Raw genomic sequence first — 26476 nt, forward strand, 5'->3', positions numbered from 1 at the left:
CTCTCACATTTATACAAAAAGGGGGACTCAAGAGGTAAGCGCATTGACGGTATGTTGTGGCGTGGGTGTTGAGGCATAGGGTTAAAGGAGAAGGCATCTGCAGTGCTGCGGCCTTCGACAGCCCTTTTCGCTCCTCGCCCGCCTCTTCTTGTTCACTAAACACTGGCCAGGGCCCCCCGCACAACAACCCTACTATACAGCTGTACTGCAGCACGGGCTGCATGGCATACTGAATATTGAGGTCCAGACAAATACCCTGCTGAGTCGCCCTCCCGACCTGGGCTCGTACTTACGAGTGCTGATCTAGGATCAGTTGTGCCTTTCAAATTATACTGAAAATGTACTTCTACTCTGAGATGCGTTGTGAATACAGGCACAGACCACCCCAGTGCAACAGCACAGAACACCTTAGTTACATATACCTGAGCGGCCAGAAGGTTCTGTACCGTGATCCTGAGGTTGAGTTGGGGGGCCAAACCAGATGTTATCTTCAACCCCACACTGCTAGGGTTTCAGTCGTCAAAAGACTAGAACGAGCAGAACCCACTCCCATAGTATGTGAACTACTCCTGTAACTAGCTAGGTTTCCATCCATCCAATTGGCGACAGATTCATGTGAATATATATATATTTTTTAAATGACTGATGTAAGAGAAAAGCTGCTGACGCACAAAAAACGAATATCTGAATTGCACTTTGTGTATTCTACTATTCTAACGCTCAACAATAAGGTGAGACCGTGACTGAGCCCCTCCAAAAATGGCAAGGACAAACCAGTGGGTTGATCTTCAGTTCCATGTCCTACATATCAATAGACAGATGGTTCTTGGTCCTTTTGTCAAGATGAACCCTGAGTGGCTAGCTTGGATAAACCACCAATGTAGCATTCAGTCTGGGTTCACCAGGCTACAAAAAGAGGCAGTAATGCCATGCCCAAACCAATCAACAAACAGGAAACAACCTGTTCTGTTCCCCCATCTCTCATTCTACAGTACTGTAACCAGTCAGTGGAGAGGAAAAGAACACTCAATCTCTGCATCCGGTCACTGGCTCCTTCACAATGGAGATCCACACAAATAAGTACAACAGAGGGAGGGAGAAGGGCCCCTACAGAGCACTGGAGAGCCATGGAGAGGCCAAAGAGCAGGGGCCACTTATGCACCCCACATCATCAAGCAAGGGGATGATGGATGCATAGGAGATAATAATAGATACAACCAGGACATGGCGCTGGGGAGTGTGCGTGTGAGCCAGACTGGTTCAATGTGAACTAATTTGTCAACTCTGCCAAGCAAAGTGTGCACCTGTCTCAGTCTAAGGCAACATCAAGGACTTGAGGAACCATCAACAAACAGCAAATCTCTGGACTGTCAACTGAACAACAGTGAAACCTAAGCCCTTATCGCAAGCCTGGCTCCCTAGGTTGAGCTGTGACATACAGTGGAATGACACACCAGCTAGCCTATAGCAGTGGAAGGAGGAGAGGAATCAGTGACTGAGGGCCTGTGGATTCCAACAATTGATCATAAAGTTATGCATGCAAGCTTTTGGAATAATGCTGTTTTTTGCTTGAGACAAAGCAGGTCACATATTTACATATCGTGGCACATGCTGGAGCGCCGTGATAAACACCCAGCATAAATCAGAGTAATCAAACAGGCTGATGGAACAAACGAGAGAGAGAGAACGAAAAAAGAAGGGGGGGGGTAGATCGAGAGAGGGGTAGATGGTTGTTCCACCTCAAAAAGCACAAGGAGGATTGACACCCACCGTCAGATTGTTCTGAAATTGTTGTTTGTTAGAAACAGATAAGATTAGCATTCCCGCAACATTATTTTGTTGAAATATGATTTGATTTATGAGAAATTGAGCTAATTAGTTGCATCCAAATTGGACAATTAAAAAAAAAAAAAAAATTACGCAATATAGCAGGAACAGCACTATCTAGTGGTCAGAACCTGGTAATAATCAGGACGTAAGACGTGACAAACCTAAACTACTTCAATTACTAATTTCTCTGAACAGCGGAGCCACCAAATTCACTGAGAATACATGAAATAGGACGAATTAACAATACTCTGAGTCGCATCACCATACTACTTGTCAGAGAGAATGGATACTGTATACTCGTTGGGGTGATATTGGTGTGGGTGGTCCGTGGGTGGCTTTTGGCCATTTCTTTGGATTCCTCATGTCTTACTCACTGTTAGAGAATAGTTGGTACAATATTTCTAATATTATATGAATCCTATAAGTCAATTAGCTTAGTTTCTCAGAGATCAAATTATATTTCAACAATTGCTGAAAAGACATGGAATGACCCTAGAGAGAGAGAAAGGGGAAGAGCGAAATAGACAGAGGGGTAGATGTAGAAAGAGGCAGAGCGACAACAGGTAGTACAGACCTGCATGGACCTGAAACTCAGCCAGTAGTCTGTCTAATATTATCGCAGTTCACTAAGGTGTGTACCTACTAGCTAGCAGTGGTGGTTAGTTATTCTGTGGGGGCAAAGGTGCTAATCAATTGGGCTGTGGCAGTCAGAAGAGCCATGTCAGGTTCAACAGGTACAAGTCCTACAGAGAGTCAAAACCACCTTTACATAAAAGCCATCAAATGTTTTAAACAAATACAGGAACTGATTGCATATAGTCAGTCATATACGTGACAAGATTATACCACAGCACCTTGTCTGTCTAAATAACATGCTCTCAATGAGTTAGACGACAAGGAGCAATGATTCCCTGTGCCTAGAGCCACCTCTCCTTTATTGTGTTTGAAAAGGTCACTAAGGTCAGCACTCAGGAGAGGGTGGCTGTCTAGAAGGATCTTAACTTTAACCATCACTGTCCCTCTGTGTCCCCTCTCCTCTGCCGAGCTGTAGAGGCTGCCTGCCTCTCGGTCAGCAGAAGTGTTGCATCAGTGAAAGAGCTTGGCTCCTCTCCCAGACCCTCAGGAGCTCTATAGAACAGAAATGCACTCATTTGCCATCTTGGCAGAGGAAGTCACCCTAATAGTCCTCTCCTCAAATCAGACAGCGCTGCTCTACTGCTACAGTCATTTCAGTGTCAGAGCTGCGTTGCTCCCTTCCCTCCAGAGTGTTTTAATCAGGACAGAGAAACAAAAAGACTCCACATATACACTAAGTGTACAAAACATGAACACCTGCTCTTTCCATGACAGAGTGAACAGGTGTATACAGGTGAAAGATATGATGCCTTATTGATGTCACTTGTTCAATCCACTTCTAAATCAGTGTAGATGAAGGGGAGGAGACAGGTTAAAGAAGGATTAAGCTTTTGAGACATGGATTGTGTTCCATTCAGAAGAGGCATGTGCAAGAGAAAAAAGACATAAGTGCCTTTGAATAGGGTATGGTGGTAGGTGCCAGGCGCACCAGTTTGTGTCAAGAACTGCAATGCTGCTGGGTTTCACACAACAGTTTCCCGTGTGTATCAAGAATGGTACATCATCCAAAGGAGATCCAGCCAACTTAAACCTGGATTGGAATCAACATGGGCCAGGATCCCTGTGGACCGCTTGACACCTTGTAGAGTCCATGCCCCGACAAATTAAGGGTTTTCTGAGGGCAAAAGAGCAGGGTGCAACTCAATATTAGAAAGGTGTTAAAATGTTTTTTGAAAATGTTAAAATGTTTTTTGACCACATCAGTGAAAGCAATGAAATTGTATAATGTGACTATGAGGCTCCCCTTTACAAGTGATTCCAGAGGCAACCTTTCACTTTGATAGCTCCTCCATGGCGCGTGTGTAGCATTGAGGGAGGGTGTGTGTGTGTGTACACACACGGATTTGAGGGCGCGTCGTCTTAATGATTACTCAGGTCCAAGTAAGGTACGTGATGACAGCCTTCCCACACAAATTTTTTTTATTTCAAACCAAGGTGACGGGAGCAGAGGAGGAAACTAGTTTTTGTGTAGTGGGGCAGCGTCATACCAGACAAATGTTTTCTGTGGGCTGGAGTTAAATCACATATTTTCACATCTGTGGACCTGGGTCACATACTGTATGGCAGATCATCACTATGATATTCACAAGAAAAGATGCTGCTGCAAACACTATGCTGTGTTGTCATTATGACAAAGTACAGAAGATATACTGAACGTGACATGTAAAGTGTTGGTCCCATAATTCATGAACTGAAATAAAAAGATCCCAGAAATTCCACACACAAAAAGCATCTCAAATTGGGCACAAATTTGTTTACATCACCGTTAGTGAGCATTTCTCCTTTGCCAAGATAATCAATCCACCTGACAGGTGTGGCATATCAATACGTTAACTGACTTGCCTAGTTAAATAAAAGGTTAAGAACAAATTCTTATATACAATGACGACCTACCAAAAGGCTTCCTGCGGGGACAGGGGACGGAATAAAAAATAAAATACAAATATAGGACAACACACATCACGACGAAAGACATCACAACACTACATAGAGAACTAAGACAACATAGCAAGGCAGCAACACAACATGGTAGCAGCACAAAACATGGTACAAACATTATTGGGCACAGACAACACATCACGCGAAGCAGCCACATGTCAGGAAGTGTCCATGATTGTCTTTGAATGAAGAGATGAAACATCAGCTGTCAGAGCAGCTTACCAATCATTGCACCTGTACATAGCCCACCCAACTACCTCAACCCCATACTGTTATCTATTTTGCTCCTTTGCACCCCAGTATCTCTACTTGCACATTCGTCTTCTGCACATCTCACTCCAGTTTTTAATTGCTAAATTGTAATTATTTGCCACTGTGGCCCATTTATTGCCTTACCTCCCTAATCTTACTACATTTGCACACACTGTATATAGACTTCTCTATTGTGCTATTGACTGTACGTTTGTTTATCCCATGTGTAAGTAACTGTTGTTTGCGTCGCACTGCTTTGCTCTATCTTGGCCAGGTCGCAGTTGTAAATGAGAACTTGTTCTCAACTGGCCTACCTGGTTAAATAAAGGTGAAATAATTATATTTATTTTTTAAACTGTCCAGTTTGGAACGAGCTGTAAAAAACTGTTTGCAGCGAACTGAAAATAGGAGCGACCCAGGGATGTGTGCTTTGGAGACCTTTAACAGAATGTGACTGGCAGAACGGGTGTTGTATGTTGAGGATGAGAGCTGCAGTAGATCTCAGATAGGGGGGGGGGGGGGCCTAAGAGGGCTTTATAAATAAGCATCAACCAGTGGGTCTTTCGACGGGTATACAGAGCTGACCAGTTCACAGGAGGAGTATAGAGTGCAGTCATGTGTCCTATAAGGAGCATTGGTGGCAAATCTGATGGTAAAGAACATCTAGCTGCTCGAGAGCACCCTTACCTGCCGATCTATATATTACGTCTCCGTTATCTAGCATGGGTAGGTGGTCATCTAAATCAGGGTTAGTTTGGCAGCTGGAGTGAGAAAGGAAACCAAGTCTAGATTTAACCTTAGCCTGCAGCTTTGATATGTGCTGAGAGAAGGACAGCATACAGTATAGCCCTATTCCCAAGTACTTGTGAGGTGAAAACAACTCAACTACCTCTGAGGGTTTAGAGCTTATCACAAAGGTGGGGAGAGGGGCATTCTTCTTACCAAACCACATGACCTTTGTTTTGGAGGTGTTCAGAACAAAGTTAAGGTCAGAGAAAACTTGTTGGACACTAAGAAAGCTTTGTTGTAGAGCGTTTAACACAAAATCCAGGGAGGGGACAGCTGAGTATAAGACTATCATCTGCATATAAATGGATGATAGAACTTCCTACTGCTTAAGCTGTTGTTGTTGATGTACATTGAGAAGAGTGGGGCCTAGGATCAAGCCTTGGGGTACTCCCTTGGTGACAGGCAGTGGCTGAGTGAAGATGTTCTGACTTTATACACTGCATTCTTTGAGGTAGTTAGCAAACCAGGTCAAAGGCCCCTCAGTGACCCCAATACTCCTTAGCCGCCCCACAAGAATGGAAACTGTATCAAAAGCTTTGGCCAAGTCAATAAAAATAGCAGCACAACATTGCTTAGAGTCAAGGGCAATGGTGACATCATTGAGGACCTTTAAGGTTGCAATCCATAACCTGAGCGGACACTAGATTGCATACCAGAGAGAATACTATAGAAAGCCAGTCAGTTGATTATTGACAACTTTTGATAAACAAGGCAAAATAGAAATGGGCCTATAACAGTTAGGATCAGCTTGATCTCCACCTTTAAATAAAGGATGCACCATGCCTTCCACGCAATGGGAACCTCCCCAGAGAGGAGAGATCTGTTAAAAAGGTCAGTGATAGGCGTGGCGATGATATGGGCCGCAACCTTAAAACTTCTTATGGCTGCAATCCCGCTAACGGGATTGATATGACAACAGCCAGTGAAAGTGCAGGGCGCCAAATTCAAACAGAAATCTCATAATTAAAATTCCTCAAACATACATGTGTCATATATCATTTTAAAGGTAATCTTGTTGTTAATCCCACCAAAGTGTCCGATTTCAAATATGCTTTTCAGCAAAAGCACTACAAACGATTATGTTAGGTCACCACCAAACCACAATAAGCACAGCCATTTTTCCAGCGAAATATAGCAGTCACAAAAAGCAGAAAGAGATAAAATTAAATCACTAAACTTTGATGATCTTCATCAGATGACACTCATAGGACTTCATGTTACACAATACATGCATGTTTTGTTTGATAAAGTGCATATTTATATAAAAAAATCTGAGTTTACATTGGCGCGTTACATTCACTAGTTCCAAAAACATCAAGTGATTTTTTACACACACACACACACACACACACACACACACACACACACACACACACACACACACACACACACACCTCCTTAATGCAACCGCTGTGTCAGATTTCAAAACAAGTTTACGGAAAAAGCGTACCATGCAATAATCTGAGACGGCGCTCAGAACAATAGCCAAATTAGCCACCATGGAGTCAACAGAAACCAGAAAATACATGATAAATGTTTCCTTACCTTTGATGAACTTCATCAGAATGCAGTCCTAGGAATCCCAGGTCCACAATAAATGCTTGATTTGTTCGATAATGTCCGTTATTTATGTCCAATTAGCTACTTTGGTTAGCGAGTTTGGTAAACAATTCCAAAGTCACAAAGCGCGTCCACTATAACGTGACGAAATGTCCAAAAGTTCCATAACAGTCAGTAGAAACATGTCAAACGATGTATTGAATCAATCTTTAGAATGTTGTTAACATACATCTTGAATAACGTTCCAACCGGAGAATTAGATTGACTTCAGTTGAGCGATGGAACGGAGCTGCCTATCACGTGAACGCGCATGGTCAGCTCATTGCAGTGGTGACTAATTCCTGTCTCCTTCGGCCCCCCTTCACATTAGAGTCATCAGACAAAGTTCTATTGACTGTTGACATCTAGTGGAAGCAGTAGGAAGTGAAAACMCATCAATATCTCYCTGTAATTTCAATGAGAGCTTGGTTGAAAATCTGCCACCCTCAGAAAAAATCCAAACAGGAAGTGGAACTTCTCAGGTTTTTGCCTGCCATATGAGTTCTGTTATACAGAGACATAATTCAAACAGTTTTAGAAACTTCAGAGTGTTTTCTATCCAATACTAATAATAATATGCAAATATTAGCAACTATGACTGAGGAGCAGGCCATTTACTCTGGGCACCTCTGTGCACCTTTCATCCAAGCTACTCAATACTGCCCCTGCAGCCATAAGAAGTTAAAGGAGGGTCTAAAGATCTGACCCAGATGTTTTTTGGGGGGGGGGGGTCAATTTTAACCTCTTGGGTAGGGGGCAGTATGTTACTCAGGCCCATTATGCATATAATTGGTAGAGTTGGATAGAAAACTCTAAAGCTTCTAAAACTGTTAAAATAATGTCTGTGAGTATAACAGAACTGATATGGCAGGCGAAAACCTGACAAAAACCCATCCAGGAAGTGGAATTATTTTCATGTGGCTATTTTTCAAATCAATGCCTATAGAGAATCCAATGGGTTAGGAATCAGATTGCAGTTCCTGTAGAATCCACTAGATGTCAGTCTTTAGACATAGTTACAGGCTTTTATTTTGAAAAACGATGAGTAAACAGCCATTTTGGTCAGAGGAACTTTGCAGACCTGATTCGGCACGCTTTGTTATTTTTCCTTTCTATTGAAAACGGTATTGTCCGGTTGAACTATTATTGATTATAAAGATAAACAACCTGAGGATTAATTATAAACATCGTTTGACATGTTTCAACGAACTTTACCGGTACTTTAAGTATGTATTCATCTGCCTGCTGTGACCGCCTTGGAGCCATTGGATTAATGAACAAAAGGCGGCAACAAAACAGTTTTTGGGACATAAAAAGGGATTTTATCGAACAAAACAAACATTTACTGTGTTACTGGGAGGCTTGTGAGTGCAACCATATGAAGATCATCAAAGTGATACATTTTAAATCGCTATTTCTGACTTTAGTGACTCCTCTACTTGGCTGGTAAATGTTTGTATGCTTTTTTACACGGGGTGCTGTCCTCAGATAATCATATGGTATGCTTTCACCGTAAAGCCTTTTTGAAATCTGACACAGCGGCTGGATTAACAAGAAGTTCACCTTTAAGCCGATGTATAACACTTGTATATTTTATGAATGCTTATTATGTGTATTCCTGTATTTTGAATTTGGCGCTCTGCAATTTTACCACATACCCTAGAGGTTAAGGAGCTCCTTCAGCACCTCGGACTCAGTGACTGCTTGCAGGGAGCAAGCGGGGCAGGGGGAAAAGAGGGAGGAGCATCAGGGCTAGTCGCATTAGAAGGGGTGGGAGATGAGGAAATGTTGGACGGGCAAGGAGGCATGGCTAAGTCAAATAGGAATACTGACTTAATGAAGTGGTGATTAAAGAGCTCAGCCATGTGCTCATTGTCAGTAACAACAACCACATCAAAATTAAGGGACATGTGCAGCTGTGAGGAGGAGGGTTTATTCTGCAGGTCTTTAACCATTTTCCAGAACCTCTTGGGGTTAGACACACAGAGAGAAAACTGCTCCGTAAAGTAACTTCGGCCTTCTGAATAGCCCGAGTGCACTTATTTCTCATTTGTCTGAACAAGAGCCAGTCAGCCCGAGTATGCGTGTGCCGAGCCTTTCGCCAAATGCAATTCCTGAGGTCGAGTAACTGCCAGATAACAGTCGAACCAGGGGCTGAACCGGTTTTTAATTATAATTTTCTTAAATGGGGTCGTGTTTGTTAACACCACATAAAATATCAAATAAGGTCCAAGTGTCTTTGACAGAGAGGATCAACCTGATTCTATACTAATTTACAGAGGCAAGGTAATGAAGGAAGGATTGCTCAATAAAGTTTTTAGCAAGCGTCTATGACAAACCAGGACAGTTCGTTTCAATCAGCAGCCATTACGAACACAGGCTGTAAAACAGTGATCACGAAGGTCATTACAATAACACCAAACTGATACATATCAGGATTATTTGTGAGGATAACGTCAAGGACAGTAGCCTTTTCTGGGTGTTTAAAGTCATACCTTTTGGGATTGGTAATAATCTGAGAAACATTCAGGGAGTCCCATTGCTTTAGGACTTGGTCAAGTGGTTTAAGCATGTCCCAGTTTAGGTCACCTAGCAGGACAAATTCAGACTTAGTGTAAGGGGCCAGGAGAGAGCTTAGGGCATTTAGGATACAGGCCGGTGCTGATGGTGGACGATAACACCCAGCAACAGTCAGAGCTATTTGAAGGTTTAATGCTTAAAACTAGCAAATCAAAATTGTTTGGGGACAGATTTGGTAGGACAACCAAGCACTGAAGGTCTTCCCTTGGTAAAGATTGCCCCTCCACCACCTTTGGAAAATCTGTCTTAACAAAAAAAGGTTATAACCAGAAAGGTTATCAGAATTCAAAATGCTCTTCCTTAACCACTGGGGCTAGGAACAGTAGATGGCAACAAGATCATATTGTACAGCAATTTCAAAGCCGACGAGATTTGGTTAGAATAGGATGGGAGGCCAAGAGTATGTGTAACCAATAGAGAGACTCAGAGTCCCGAGTGTGGAAAAAACAGTCTGTCCCAAGGTCGGGTAAACAAGCAAGTTCAAGGTCAAAGCATACAGGAGTCATGAGGCAAATAGCATAAAGCACTAAAAAAATAACTTGAAGCTAGCCATTATAAGTTCAGAGTCACTCGCCCCAACAGTGCGTGTGTGCTGGAGGCGAGTGAACGCTCGGTAGAGCGAGAGGGGGTAGTATGGCGGGGGTACCTGTATCAGACGGGAGAGACAGGCCAGGGAAGACTGAACAGATTGCCAGATAGAATCCAAGCAGCAGTGCAGCAGGCAAGCAGCAGTGCAGCAGGCAATAGGAGTAGGTGTCACACCGACTCGGGTCAAAAAAAAGAATCCCCGGGAGGCAGATTCCTTGTAGATAATCCCAAATCTCTGTTTAACGTTTTTTTTTCCACGTGGAAAAGGTAGTTAGCTAGTTATTTATATCTCTTCAATTTCGGCGATTGGTCCTTTACGACATCCAAACAAAGTTGTCCTGTGGCTGTTGTATTGGAGATTGCGAGGAGGATATCTTCTGATGTGATCAAAGCAACAATATTGTTTCATATTGAGGTAATTTACAAGTGTCCTGTCTGCATATCAGTTTAAAATAGAGATGAATCCAAGGCCTACTGTATTGTAATGATCTCTGCACAGACGGAGGGGACTTGAAAGCCCTCTGCATTTGGGTGGGTGAGGCTGTGAAACTCTACCATTGTTGGGCTCAAAGGCTTTGACACCTCTCACTTCAACCTCAGTACTAATTGAGGTTGCAGCCAGATCTGTGCTGTCCTAGCAAGCTTGGTAGCCTTCACTTAGTGATTGCTCAACTAAAAGTTGTGTGATTATGCTGCGGGATTTAGAGGTAATTTGTGGTTTAGCACAGTACCCTGCATCACTAGTTCATTGCTCCAGACCAGCGCAAGGGGGAAGTTAGAGCGCTGATTATGCTATTGGCATTACCAGAGATAAAAAAAGAAAAATTGTAATAACATAGTATAGATGACGAAATTTGGCTTAATTGATTTGATTAATATTATGGTGATTCTATTCCAAGAAAAACMAAACATTAGGATGGTATGGAAAATATGGCGCTGTACAACGTGACGGTCGGGAGTAGGCATGAGAGGATTTGGAGATTCTAAAAACTGTGCACCTTCATTAGACAACTTTGTTCCAATATATTTCTGTAAAATTTGTGATATTTATTCACATAGTAATTCATTATGGATCTATAACTAAATCAACATCTCCATTTTGAAAGTATTTATCATTATTTGATTAACAAAAGCATTAATATACAGAAGAAATACAGTACTGTACGTGCTTTCACATTTGGATAATAAAGCATTTAGAAGATATAAGCCACCGGCATTTGTTTATTAGGCTACTGTGCAGTCTGACAAGTAAACATAGCCTACAATACATACTCTAGTAAGCATGGGAAAGTACCTAATTCCTTACATAAGGGAGAACAGGCCATGTCTGTACTACAAAATGCTGGCACGTGGGAGACCAGGGTTCAATTCCCCAACAGGGAGGAAGGAGTAGGCTGTCCGTGTAAATAAGATTTTTTTCTGAACAGACTTGCCTACTTAAATTCAAAATCTGGAGTGCCTGCGCTCATAAATTCATAGCATTATCAGTTTGTAAATTGAGACCGCTTCGCTCTCGGAGTGCACACTGGATGTTCGGGCCGAGGAGTAGGGTTGATTTGAGCATTCTGGCCTTACAACAGCAGTCAAGCACCCAAGCTAACGTTGGCTAGCTAGTACTAGACACAAATGACACCACTTTTTACACCACCATTTTACTCGCCCTAGCAGAGATGATTAGGCAGTTTGTGTTAACGAGAGTGTTGGTGACCAACTGTGCTGCTGGAAACAATTTAATTACTTTATTTGCCGACGTTTACTGACACCGGCCATATTCAACGGGTGTTGGGCGCTCGTAAATTCATTATTCTGAGCTCTGGTACACAGACGAGAGTGTTCTGAAATCGGAGTAGATAGCCAGAGCAAATTTACGAAAGAACCCAAATGGCCATTAAGAACGCACAACTATAACATTGAGCTAAGCTAAGAATGATAGGAATATTAAAGTCAATAAACGTCGGGTAGTTAGACAGCCTGTAGTTAGACTGTCAAATTTGGCCCAGCAATAAGCCGTGCGTCCGATGTCCCGTGTAAATATAAATTTTTCCCGCTTTAGCCCGGATAATACCTGCCAGTTTGCACTAGAGGTCGATCGATTTTGATTTTTCAACGGCCGATACTGAGTATTGGAGGACCAAAAAAAGCCGATGGAGATTAAATCGGCCGATTTTTAAAAAATGTATTTGTAATAATGACAATTACAACAATACTGAATGAACACTTATTTTAACTTAATATAATACATCAATAAAATCAATTTAGCCTCAAATAAATAATGAAACATGTTCAATTTGGTTTAAATAATGCAAAAACAAAGTGTTGGATTAGAAAGTAGAAGTGCAATATGTGCCATGTAAAAAAGCTAACGTTTAAGTTCCTTGCTCAAAACATGAGAACATATGAACGCTGGTGGTTCCTTTTAACATGAGTCTTCAATATTCCCAGGTAAGAAGTTTTAGGTTGTAGTTATTATAGGAATTATAGGACTGTTTCTCTCTATACTATTTGTATTTCATATACCTTTGACTATTGGATGTTCTTATAGGCACTTTAGTATTGCCAGTTTAACAGTATAGCTTCCGTCGCTCTCCTTGCCCCTACCTGGGCTCGAACCAGGAACACATCGACGACAGCCACCCTCGAAGCATCCGTTACCCATCGCTCCACAAAAGTCCCGGCCCTTGCAGAGCAAGGGGAACTACTACTTCAAGGTCTCAGAGCGAGTGACGTCACCGATTGAAACGCTATTAGCGCGCACCCCGCTAACTAGCTAGCCATTTCACATTGGTTACACCAGCCTAATCTCTGGAGTTGATAGGCTTGAAGTCATAAACAGCTCAATGCTTGAAGCACAGCCAAGAGCTGCTGGCAAACGCACGAAAGTGCTGTTTGAATGAATGCTTACAAGCGTGCTGCTGCCTACCACCGCTCAGACTGCTCTATCAAATCAGACTTCATTATAACACACAGAAATACGAGCCTTAGGTCATTAATATGGTCAAATCCGGAAACTATCATTTCGAAAACAAAACGTTTATTCTTTCAGTGAAATACGGAACCGTTCCGCGTTTTATCTAAACGGGTGGCATCCATAAGTCTAAATATTCCTGTTACATTGCACAACCTTCAATGTTATATCATAATAATGTAAAATTCTGACAAATTAGTTTGCAACGAGCCAGGCGGCCCAAACTGTTGCATATACCCTGACTCTGCGTGCAATGAACGCAAGAGAAGTGACACAATTTCCCTAGTTTAATATTGCCTGCTAACCTGGATTTCTTTTAACTAAATATGTAGGTTTAAAAAATATATACTCTGTGTATTGATTTTAAGAAAGGCATTGATGTTTATGGTTAGGTACATTCGTGCAACGATAGTGCTTTTTTTGCAAATGCGCTTTTGTTAAATCATCCCCCGTTAGGTGAAGTTGGCTGTCTTTGTTAGGAAGAAATAGTCTTCACACAGTTCGCAACGAGCCAGGCGGCCCAAACTGCTGCATATACCCTGACTGTTGCACAGAACGCAAGAGAAGTGACAATTTCCCTAGTTAAAAGAAATTCATGTTAGCAGGCAATATGAACTAAATTTGCAGGTTTAAAAATATATACTTGTGTCGTGTTGTTGGCTATGCCGGATTACGTGATATGACATGCTATTCTATAAAATCCTTTCTCTGTAATTAATATTACCTGATTGAGCTAATCATGTAAATGTAATTAACTAGAAAGTCGGGGCACGACGAAATAATATTTATAGAGCAATTACCTTCCGAATAAACTCTTAAAGACCTAGTAATATTTTACATCAATAGCAGTCAATATTAATCGTCACCTTATTTCAGTCTCATCTGAAAGTTGTAAATTCTTGGTTGTTATCTTCACGAAACCTGGCTAAAAAGTTGAATCAGCAATACAAAATACCTAACTAATCACACAGAATTACATATACACAGAATGAATCATTCCTTGATTACACATTATGTCATAAAGGAAAACGTCCCTAGCGGACAGAACAGATATGACAGCTGGTTACACAAAGCAAAGGGGGCTGGGTTTTAGTGAAAGAGCGGGAAGACTGAAGAACAAAGGGAGAAGCGGTCTCTATCGGGCCGTAGGCAGCTACTCTATCGTAAATACAGAATATTATGCATTCTAAATTACCGCCCATTTGGAAAAGGAAAATGCAATAAATATTTACTCTGAGCTGCGCTTCAATAGGTTGGTGGTAGATGGAAGGCAGAGTTTCCCAAGAGTTCTTCCATCCTTTGAAGAGCGTCTCTGGAGGTAAACTGTACCCGTTTTAGTAACGTCGTTGTGTGGTAGACGGTATACTCTGTCTGTCCTTTCCCAGTCCACGCTTGGCGGCTGGAGTGAATCAGAGTTCAAAGTTCATACCCCGTTGCCATGCTTATATGCTCATGCTATATTCTGGCTGTTATTGTCGAAATTCATCATATTCGACGTGTCGATCGTCCTCTTCACGTGGGTATTCAATGCTAATTTCGTTAGGTAGCTGAGATTGGCTTTGCTCTGTAGGTGTCACCTGTCCTTCTAACGTCAAGGCCGTCGCCTTAATGTCCCCGGAACAGGAAGTTATATTGTCGTCAAGGCTTTATATAGGAAGGGAGAGGAGGGCGTGTTTCATAGTTTATAACCAATGTCTCTTCACGTGGGTGGGCCACTGAGTCAGGCCTAATTCACTCATGAAAACCCAATTCTGACATTTTAAAAGCTAAAATTACATTTAATCTTTTCACAAATAATTTCATATTTAAACATTTAAATTGCACAACAATTCCATGTGAATCTGATGACTATAATGTCTAGACTTTCTACTGTACAGTTTATGTCATCCTATCATTGATGAGAATGTCTCAGATGACAACCGAACTGGCATCATATTCATTAAGTACCAACAAATATGTTCAACTGGTTGGATTACCAAAATATGGTTAATTTCCTCCCACCTTCTGATGTTCCCAGAATCTCTATGTTAACCAAGGGATTTTCAATAGTTACATCAGTAGGGTAGAGAGAGGAATAAGGGGGGGGGGGGGTATTTATGACTGTCATAAACCTACCCCCAGGCCAGCATTATGACACTTGTGTATTGATTTTAAGAAAGCCGTTGAGGTTTATGGTTAGGTACACATTGGTGCAACGACAGGGCTTTTTTCACAAATGTGCTTGTTAAATCATCCGTTTGGCGAAGTAGGCTATGATTCAATGATAAATTAACAGGCACCGCATCGATTATATGCAACGCAGGACAAGCTAGATAAACTAATAATATCAACCATGTGTAGTTAACTAGTGATTATGTTAAGATTGATTGTTTTTTATAAGATATGTTTAAATGCTAGCTAGCACCTTAGCTCCTTGCTGCACTCGCATAACAGGTAGTCAGCCTGCCACAGTCTCCTCGTGGAGTGCAATGTAATCGACCATGATCGGTGTCCAAAAATGACGATTACCGATTGTTATGAAAACTTGAAAATCGGCCCTAATTAAAATCGGCCATTCCGATTAAATCGGTCGACCTCTAGCCTGCACAGCGCGATATCAGCCCTGAGCATATCAGACTGCTTTTCTCCGCTACGTCACCGGATTCCTGCCGCAAGCTCTAGACCATTACACCGGATCACCGCAGCTGGCTAGCTGCTAGTGTGGCTAACGCCCCTCTCCAGAAGCAAGCACCAGTTAGACTCGAGCTAGGCCCATCTCCCGGCTAGCCAACGAAGTACACCAACTACAATACCTCTAGTGCCAATTGGCCTGGACCCTTTGTCAACACGGAGCCCTGCCGATCCATAACGACTAGTCCGCTGACGTAATTCGGCCGATGTGCTCCCAACCGGCCTCTGAATCGTGGATGTCGGTGAAGACCAATCTGCTAGCCCCGGCCCGCTAGCTTTCTGAATGCTGTGTCGCCCGAATGCCTAGCGTAGTAACGACTACCGAACGGCTCCCTGTTTCACCTACTCCTGCTCATTGGACCCTATGATCACTCGGCTACACAGCTGATGCCTGCTGGACTGTTCATTAACACGGTACTTCATTTTGTTAATCTGTCAACCCCAGCCTTGAACTCAGGCCCTTTGTATAGTTAACTGACCCTTTGCCCATTCATCGCCATTTACCCGTTGTTGTTGTCTTAGCTGTTGACCGTTGTCTTACCCCTTGTCTTAGCTCTCCCAATCAACACCTGTGATTGCTTTATGCCTCTCTCTAATGCCAATATGCCTTGTATACTGCTGTTAAGGATAGCGCTCATTGTTTTATTTTACTGGAGCCCCCAGTCCCGCTCAACACGCCTTAGATAGCTTTGTCCCACCCCCCCACACACACACGGAGACCTCGCCTAGCTTAACTGGTACCTCCAGAGATGCAACCTCTCTCATCGTCACTCAATGCCAAGGTTTACCTCCACTGTACTCACAACCTTGTCTGTACATTATGCCCTGAATCTATCCTACCACACCCAGAAATCTGCTCCTTTTATTCTGTTTCCAACGCACTAGACGACCAGTTCTTATAGCCTTTAGCCGTACCCTCATCCTACTCCTCCTCTGTTCCTCTGGTGATGTAGAGGTTAACCCAGGCGCTCTCATTTGTTGACTTCTGTAACCGTAAAAACCTTGGGTTCATGCATGTTATCAGAAGCCTCCCTAAAATTGCTTTATTCACTGCTTTAGCACACTCCGCCAACCCTGATGTCCCAGCCGTGTCTGAATCCTGGCGCAAGAAAGACACACAAAAAAAATCCATCCAACATTTTCTGTCAAGATAGAACTGCTAAAGGGGGCGGAGTAGCAATCTACTGCAGAGATAGTATGACAGAACTCTGCAGGCTATCCAGGTCTATGCTGTTTGGGCATAGACTACGCTGTTTGGGTTCGAGCTTCTACTTTTAAAAATCCATTTCTCAAGGAATAAGTCTCACTGTTGCCGCTTGTTATAGACCCCCCACAGCTCCCAGCTGTGCCCTGGACACCATGTGAATTGATTGCCCCCCATCTATCTTCAGAGTTCATACTGTTAGGTGACCTAAACTGGGATATGCTTAACACCCCGTCCGTCCTACAGTCTAAGCAAGATGCCCTCAATCTCACACAAATGATCAAGGAACCTACCAGGTACAACCCCAAATCCGTAAACATGGGCACCCTCATAGATATCATCCTGACCAACTTGCTCTCTAAATATACCTCTGCTGTTTTCAACCAGGATCTCAGCCTCATTGCCTGCGTCCGTTATGGGTCCGCGGTCAAACGACCACCCCTCATCACTGTCAAACGCACCCCAAAACACTTCAGCGTGTAGGCCTTTCTAAATCAACCTGGCATCCTGGAAGGATATTGACTTCATCCCGAAGTAGAGGATGCCTTGTTGTTCTTCAAAAGTGCTTTCCTCACCATCTTAAATAAGTATGCCCCTTTCAAAAAATGTAGAACAGACATAGCCCTTGCTTCACTCCAGACTTGACCAGCACAAAAACATCCTGTGGCGTACTGCACTAGCATCAAAAAGTCCCCGCAAACTTTTCAGGGAAGTCAGGAACCAATATACAGTCAGTTAGTAAAGCAAAGGCTAGCTTTTTCAAACAGAAATTGGCATCCTGCAGCACTAATTCCAAAAAGTTTTGGGACACTGTAAAGTCCATGGAGAATAAGAATACCTCCCCTCCCCCCAGCACTGAGACTAAGAACACTGTCACCACTGATAAATCCACGATAATTTCAATAAGCATTTCTCTACGGCTGGCTATGCTTTCCACCTGACTACCCCAACCTCGGCCAACGGCTCTGCACCCCCCGCAGAAACTGGCCCAAGCCCCCCCATGCTTCCCCTTCACCCAAATCTAGACAGTGGATGTTCTGAAAGAGCTCCAAAATCTGGATCCCTACAAATCAACTGGGCTAGACAACCTAACCCTCTTCACAAAATTATCTGCCTCCATTGTTGCAACCCCTATTACTAGTCTGTTCAACCTCTCGTATCGTCTGAGATCCTAAAAATTTGAAAGCGGCCAAACTGTTACAGACCTACAGTGGGGCAAAAAAGTATTTAGTCAGCCACCAATTGTGCAAGTTCTCCCACTTAAAAAGATGAGAGAGGCCTGTAATTTTCATCATAGGTACACTTCAACTATGACAGACAAAACGAGAGAAAAAAATCCAGAAAATCACATTGTAGGATTTTTTATGAATTTATTTGCAAATTCCTGCCTTGCCTTTCTAAAGTCTTCGAAAGCCAAGTGAACAAACAGTTCACCGTCCAGTTCGAATCCCACCGTACCTTCTCCGCTATGCAATCCGGTTTCCGAGCTGGTCACGGGTGCCCCTCAGCCACGCTCAAGGTCCTAAATGAAATCATAACCACCATCGATAAAAGACAGTACTGTGCAGCCGTAGTCATCGACCTGGCCAAGGCGTTCGCCTCTGTCAATCACCACATTCTTTCAAAATCTGCAGACTCAACAGCCTTGGCTTCTCAAATGACTGCCTTGCCTGGTTCACCAACTACTCCTCAGACATAGTTCAGTGTGTCAAATCGGAGGGCCTGTTGTCGGGGCCTCTGGCAGCCTCTATGGGGGTGCCACAGGGTTCAATTCTCGGGCCGACTTTCTCTGTATATAATCAATTCTTCAGTCCACCTCTACGCAGACGACACCATTCTGTACACATCTGACCCTTCTTTGGACACTGTTAACTAACCTCCAAACGAGCATCAATGCCATACAACACTCCTTCCGTGGCCTCTAACAGCTCTTAAATGCTAGTAAAACAAAATGCATGTTCAACCGATCACTGCCCGCACCCGCCCGCCCGACTAGCATCACTACTCTGGACAGTTCGGACTTAGAATATGTGGACAACTACAAGCCTCCTTCACTCATGCTGCCAAACATACCCTCGTAAAACTGACTATCCTACGGATCCTTGACTTCGGCGATGTAATTTACAAAATAGCCTCCAACACTACTCAGCAAATTGGATGCAGTCTATCACAGTGCCATCCGCTTGCTCACCAAAGCCCCATATAGTACCCACCACTGCGACCTGTATGATCTCGTTGTCTAGTCCTCGCTACATATTCGTCGCTAAACCCACTGGCTCCAGGTCATCTATAAGTCTTTGCTAGGTAAAGCTCCGCCTTATCTCAGCTCACCATAGCAACACCAACCCATAGCACGCGCTCCAGCAGGTATATATTTCACTGGTCATCCCCAAAGCCAACACCTCTTTGGCCGCCTTTCCTTCCAGTTCTCTGCTGCCAACGACTGGAACGAATTGCGCACTAACTTTAAGCGTCAGCTGTCAGACCAGCTTACCAATCACTGCAGCTGTACACAGCCCATCTGTAAATAGCCCATCCAACTACCTACCTCATCCACATTGTTTTTCTGCTCTTTTGCACACCAGTATTTCTACTTGCACATCCTCATCTGCACAGTCTATCACTTCAGTGTTAATTGCTAAATTGTAATTACGTCGCCACTATGGCCTATTTGCCTTACCTCATTTGCACACACTGTATACAGGTTTTCCTATTGTGTTATTGGACTGTATGTTTGTTTTTCCCATGTGTAACTCTGTGTTGTTGTTTATGTGTAACTGTTGTTTTTGATCGCACTGCTTTGCTTTATCTTGGCCAGGTCGCAGTTGTAAATGACAACTTGTTCTCAACTGGCCTACCTGGTTAAGTAAAGGTTAAATAAATGTAAAAAAATAACTACTAACGTTAGCTAACATTCCGGTACATACTGCTGTAATGATGTGGTTTGTAAGGACAGTGTAGCTAACAAATTGCCAGCGAACATAACATGTAAAGTAACTTACTTGAAAAGTCATTACTTTATTACATTGAGTAGCAAGCTACCGCGAGGACGCGCTCTATCGACTCTGCGGCTTGAGCATGCTTTTGGTGCACAGTCGATAGCGCGCTGGACTTCGGGCAAGAAGGTTGAGGGTTCGAAACCTGCTCCCTGCTTGTTTCATTTGAAGTCGTGCACAATTAACAGTTTATTATTTGGTTTATATTGCCCATTCATTGTCAGTTTGACACAGTAGTACATTGGGACCCAACAGCATAAATCCGTGCTCTAACTTCCCATTGGTCGTTAGTGCAAATCTGGTCTGTGATAGAATGGGGGGGTTTAGTAGGTTGAATAGTCTACTGTTCAGCTATTAGCCCCCCCTCCCCAACTTGCAACAAATTGTTGTTACTCCCATCTCGTTCCTCGCGTCATTCTCCGCCTGAGTGGCTCGCTTGAGGGTGTGCTGGCAGGATATGGCATGCCTGACAGACAGTGTTCTTTCATCCTTCTGTAAAAAAAGCTAACCATTACACTGTCATGAAATATGATTTATATATTGACTATGAAACAACTAGGACATGGCCTTATGAGTTGCCATGAAAGAAAGTTAGATGAATTCAACTGAATGTCGACAACAGGCGTTCGTAGCGAATTTTCTTGCATTCTGTGCAACAGAGTCAGGGTATATGCAGCAGTTTGGGCTGCCTGGCTCGTTGCGAACTGTGTGAAGACCATTTCTTCCTAACAAAAGACAGCCAACTTCGCCAAACAGGGGATGATTTAACAAAATCGCATTTGCAAAAAAGCACAATCGTTGCACGAATGTACCCAACCATAAACATCAATGCCTTTCTTCAAATCGAGAGGTTTGCTAATGTCAACATAGTGAACAGAGTGCCCCATGATGGCGGTGGGGTTATGGTATGGGCAGGCATAAGCTATGGACAACGAACACAATTGCATTTTATTGATGGCAAGTTGAATGCACAGAGATACATTAACGAGATCCTGAGGCCTATTGTCATGCCGGCGGATGAATGGCATCAACTCATGTTTCAGCATGATAATGCACAGCCCCACGTCGGAAGGATCTGTACACAATTCCTGGAAGCTAAAAATGTCCCAGTTCTTCCAAGGCCTGTATAAATCACCAGACTTGTTACCCACTGAGCATATATTTGGATGTTCTGGATCGATGTGTACGACAGCATGTTCCAGTTCCCGCCAATATCCAGGAGAGGGACAACATTCCACAATAAACAGCCGGATCAACTCTATGTGAAGCAGATGTGTTGCGCTGCATGACTCAAATGGTGGTCACACCAGATACTGACTGCTTTTCTGATCCAAGCCCCTACCTTTATTTAAGGTGTCTGTGACCAACAGATGCACATCTGTATTCCCAGTCATTTGAAATCCTTAAATTTGGGCCTAATGAATTAATTTCAATTAACTGATTTCCTTATATGAACTGTAACCCAGTAAAACCTTAGAAATTGTTGCATGAATATTTTTGTTCAGCGTAGAAAATACTATTATTCTAAGGATTAAAGACAAACACCAAGGAAACCCTTTTACACTGAAGAGGATATCATGTACTCATGTAGAGGATATCATGTACTCCTCACAGCTCCAAATGGAAACAATGTGAGCTGGCAGCCAGAACAAAAACACCTGTTGGTAACAATACACTCCTCGTGTTGAGAGTACAACTTCCCATCTGCACACAGTGTTCCGTTCTCACCATCAAACTCTACATATCTGCATTCCTTACATGACTCAAATTTCATAGAAATATTAACCTAATCTTTTACACAATATGCAAGGGAGCTACATTTTTACAAATATTGGGGAGCGACTTATGTCACTGTACTATGAAACATTGTGTTTTGACAAGTCATGTCATATATCTATGCAATGTTTAAATCACTTCATATATTAAATAATTCCAAACTAGACAGAACTGTAGCTCTTGTTCTTTGATTGGGACACATTTTACCTGCTTATGTAAAGCAGTTAAACAGGAAATCAATTTTGAAGCACTTTTTGAAAAACGCCTTGGGAGAACTCACTTGCTGCCTTCAGAACTGACAGATCTATTTCTTGTGACACATTGTTGCTAATAAAAGTTAATTGAAGGCAGTTTTACATATGGTGCTGCTTAGAGCATGTTCTCGCAGCTTGGAATTGACATAATCCTATCTCAGGAAATAAGGTGAGCAGAGATACAATGATCAAGAGGGAACATGGTTCTCTTGGGACAACCATGGGTTCAGTTAATGGTCACAGGTTCTCAGTAGGTGTGTGAGAATTCAGACTGGTCAACCCAGCTGAAATATCCATACTCACAGTGAAGGAGAGATGAGATGCAGTCTGAAGAAAGGTGCATGAGAGAGGAACAGTTTTCATTTTGTGCCATTATACACCGAGGCAATCAGTGATCCGGATCCCACTTTCTCCTGCATGAAAAGTACTGAATGATTACTGGTAATGGCCACTCCAGCAGTCACAATCACAGGGATAATACAGAGAGCCACCATTCATCTTCTTACAGAGACCAATCCAGTTGAAAAGGCCAATCTCAAAAGGACCCTTAGAGGCCCCGTACTGAGGGGTGCTAGTGAAGTTGAACTGAGCTACACAGAGGCCATGCAGCCTTGTGCTTTCATCGGATTATATAAAATGCATCCTCCTTTCAGGAGCAAACAATTTGCAATTCATCAGGAGCGGTGTGCCTATTAGTGAAGAACGGGAAATGACAATCGTGGACTGAATAAAGAGGATGTGTGCGCTTTTGCAACAAATACTTCCACCGACCGAATAGACATGCAGTCTTTGAATCTGAAGGCTCACGATGGTGGACAACATGCCAATGAAATATGAGAAAGAAACACTTTCCAACGACCAGTGAAGATATACTTGCTAAGAAAATAAATAACCCTGTATGCTACACAGGATGGCTTGCAGGTCCACTGTAGTGTGTGTGTCCTTTACATAGAGATCAGTTGCCCTGCTATGGACGCTGGCTTAACCGGCTCAGATCGAAAACCTAACAGCTTATTGATCGGACCAAACGAGCAAGACCTACCAAGTTGCCTGAGCAGAAAATTATGGCATCCATGAATTCTGATGAGGACACTTCTTTATCTAGAGCATAGTATACTGCGATAGGCCAATCCAATATCATGACAGGGTTTAAAATGTATCTCCCATCTTGCATCAGCAACAATTCAACATTTGAGATAGACTCCAGCCAGGTAATCCTGTAGAGATTGGTAATAATGAATCGGTGTTCAGTTCTCCTTTCTCTGAACCACTTGGAACTTCAGTGTTAGTTTGTGTCTCAACTGCATTAAATCTTATCCCCTGTATTTGCCCCCTCTAAGTACACGCAACTTTACTTTAAATTCAGTGGGCGCAATACCAGATACATCCCCCTCAAAGTTCCCATGGTAGGCACAAATCGGAGCTGACAACAGCTGTGGCCACAGAACAATAACTGACTGGCTGGCTGACTGGGTGATTTGAAGGTAGGCTGGTGTGGCCCAAATAAATTCAAGGTGGAGTGGCAGTGCCAAACAGCTGAGTGGGTTGAGCTGGCAGCCTGGCAGACCCCAGAGGCAATTGAGCAAGGCCTATCAGGGCAGTGGACCAATGTGCCACCATGGCCCTGCCAGGCCTGAGACTAACACATCCAGGAAGAGAAAAGGGCAAGCAGCAAGCCCAAGAGAACAGACAGCAGTTGGCCTCTCTCTCCCTCTTATACCACAACCCCAGAGAAAAGAAAAGAGAATGAATCAAAGAAAAAAACAAGTGCTGTAAAAATACAAATCAGCAGGGCCAAACACCTGTGTTGTCACAGAACAGAGTGGTAACTAAGGAACATTTGTTGTTATCTGAATGATTACAGAGGGAAGGAGAATCAATGACCTCATCAAACCCCAGCTTGCAGGAAAAAAGCAACAAATCTCATCGTTCTGATTGCACTTCTCCTCAAAAGGCCACTAAAACTGAAGAAACAATCCCATTTTCTCATTCTTAAGCACGTGGACACACTGGCAGCTCACAAGGAGGACAGAGTTAATTGCAGACAAAGATTCCAAAAAGCCAACTGCCTGTTCTCTAGCGGTGGAGTGTCGAGCGGAGGGAAGCGTTAGTCAGGCTAGGAAGGAATGATTACAGGTCTAGTAACACAGGAGCAGACACTAGTACCACACACACTGTACACACAGAGAAGCAACACCAATCTTAGTCACATCCTCTCACTCTATACTTCGCTTTGTTTATTTGCATTTCTGATCCCTTTAATCTCTGCATCTCCTTCAGCAGGAAATCTTCTGGTCAGGAGATTGTGGGCAGAGATGCCAGCTGCCACTCCTCCCCTTGCCCCTCGGTGCCTCTTCAGTGTACAATGGCATCTTGTGGTCAGGCCAAATTGGCCAATAGGCCCCTTCCAGTCATCTACTCCTCTATCCATGCAGGTCTGTCCAAGCTGTACTCTTAAAGAGCTTAAACCTCCTTGGGATAGGGGGCGACATTTTCACTTTTGGATGAATTGGTGCCCAAATTAAACGGCCTCGTACTCTGTCCTAGATCATATGATATGCATATTATTATTACTATTGGATAGAAAACACTCTGAAGTTTCTAAAACTGTTTGAATTATATCTGTGAGTAAAACAGAACTCATATGGCAGGCAAACTTCCAAACAGGAAGTGAAAATTCTGAAATGGGTCGCTGTGAAAGGCATCGCCTATTCAATTCTCCTATATTTATGGATCTGTATGCACTTCATACGCCTTCCACTAGATGTCAACAGGCAGTAGAACGTGGAATGAAGCGTATWGCTTGATGTGGGACCGGGAGAGAGCCATTGGAGTGACTGGTCAGGCATATTGKCAGTTCTTGGCCACGCACACTACGCATGTGATGTCCTTCCTTGCTATCGGTTATATAGATATGAAGAAATGCTCCGTCTGGGACGTTATTGGATATATATGAGAAAAACATCCTGAAGATTGATTCTCAACTGAGTTTGACCAGTTTATTCGATTTGTAATATCACTTTGAAGTTTTCGTTCATTAGCGTAAAGTTCTATGGACACGTGAACTACACATGCTAGCCAAAGTTGCTAATTCGACAGAAGTAAAGGACATTATAAAACAAAAAAACGATTTATTGTGGAACTAGGATTCCTGGCACTGCATTCTGATGAAAGATCATCAAAGGGAATATATATGATGTAATTTCGTATTTCTGTTGACTCCAACATGGCGGAGAATGGCTGAGCGCTGTCTCAGATTATTGCATGCTGTGCTTTTTACTAAAGTTATTTTTTAAATCTAACACAGCGGTTGCATTAAGAACCAGTGTATCTTTAATTATATGTTAAAAATGTATCTTTCATCAAAGTTTATGATGAATATTTCTGTATTTCACGTGGCTGATTAATTTTATCTCTATTTGTGGGTTTTGTGAAAGCCATCTTTGCTGTGAAAAAATGGCTGTTCTTTTGGATATGGTGGTGAGCTAACATAAATGTTGTGTTTTCGCTGTAAAACATTTTAAAAATCGGACATGTTGGCTGGATTCACAAGATGTTTATCTTTCATTTGCTGTATTGGACTTGTGATTTCATGGAATTATATGGTCCAAGGACATTGTTATTTTCAGAGGTAGACTTTTGACTGTCAGACAAAACCTCCATTTAAAACGTGAATCGATTCTCAAACTGCAATATGGTTCCAGAAACAAAGCCATTTACTTTCATATCAGTTCAAAATAATTTAACAAAAGCAAAATGTACACCGTTTTAACCTGCTTTATCACAGAGCCTACAGTATTTTTCAGTGACAACATTTCTGGCGGCCTTCTTCCATTACAAACAGGTGTTGGAGCATGCTAGAATGCTAATTAGCACAGGTGGTCCCTCTGTCTTCCATCTATCTTCTGTAAACACCCGATGTAACATGGAAATATGTCAGTGTGGGAACACAAACCTAAAAAAGGTTTGTATCAATTTAACCTTCTGTTTTTGGAAATGTTTCGCTGATATGAAAGAAAGTGTTTATGCTTCCAAAACCATAACGCAAGCGATGCAAGTTCATCTTCAAACAGAACATCGGGGCTCTTAGCAAAACTCCCCCGTACAGAAGACGCATTCCTCCAATGACTCGTGTATTAAAATGGAACTGAGTCATGGTCAAGGGCTAGGGTGGCCCCCCCTGGGCACACACCATCCAATCTTCCCTTCTCTCCCTCCTTTCCATATCTCCCGTCAAGCCGTCAGCATTTAGCTGCTTATCAGTGTGTCCGTGACAGGGATCGTTATGCTGCACAGGGGAATGAGACAGCATTTGTTCGTTTACGGCTGAAGAGAGAAAGGGAAACATCTCCCGAGGTGACTACTTATCTGTCCCAGGATGCATTGCCTGAACAGCTGC

The sequence above is a fragment of the Salvelinus sp. IW2-2015 genome, linkage group LG17 (genome assembly GCF_002910315.2).
Source record: "Salvelinus sp. IW2-2015 linkage group LG17, ASM291031v2, whole genome shotgun sequence".
Taxonomy (NCBI): domain Eukaryota; kingdom Metazoa; phylum Chordata; class Actinopteri; order Salmoniformes; family Salmonidae; genus Salvelinus; species Salvelinus sp. IW2-2015.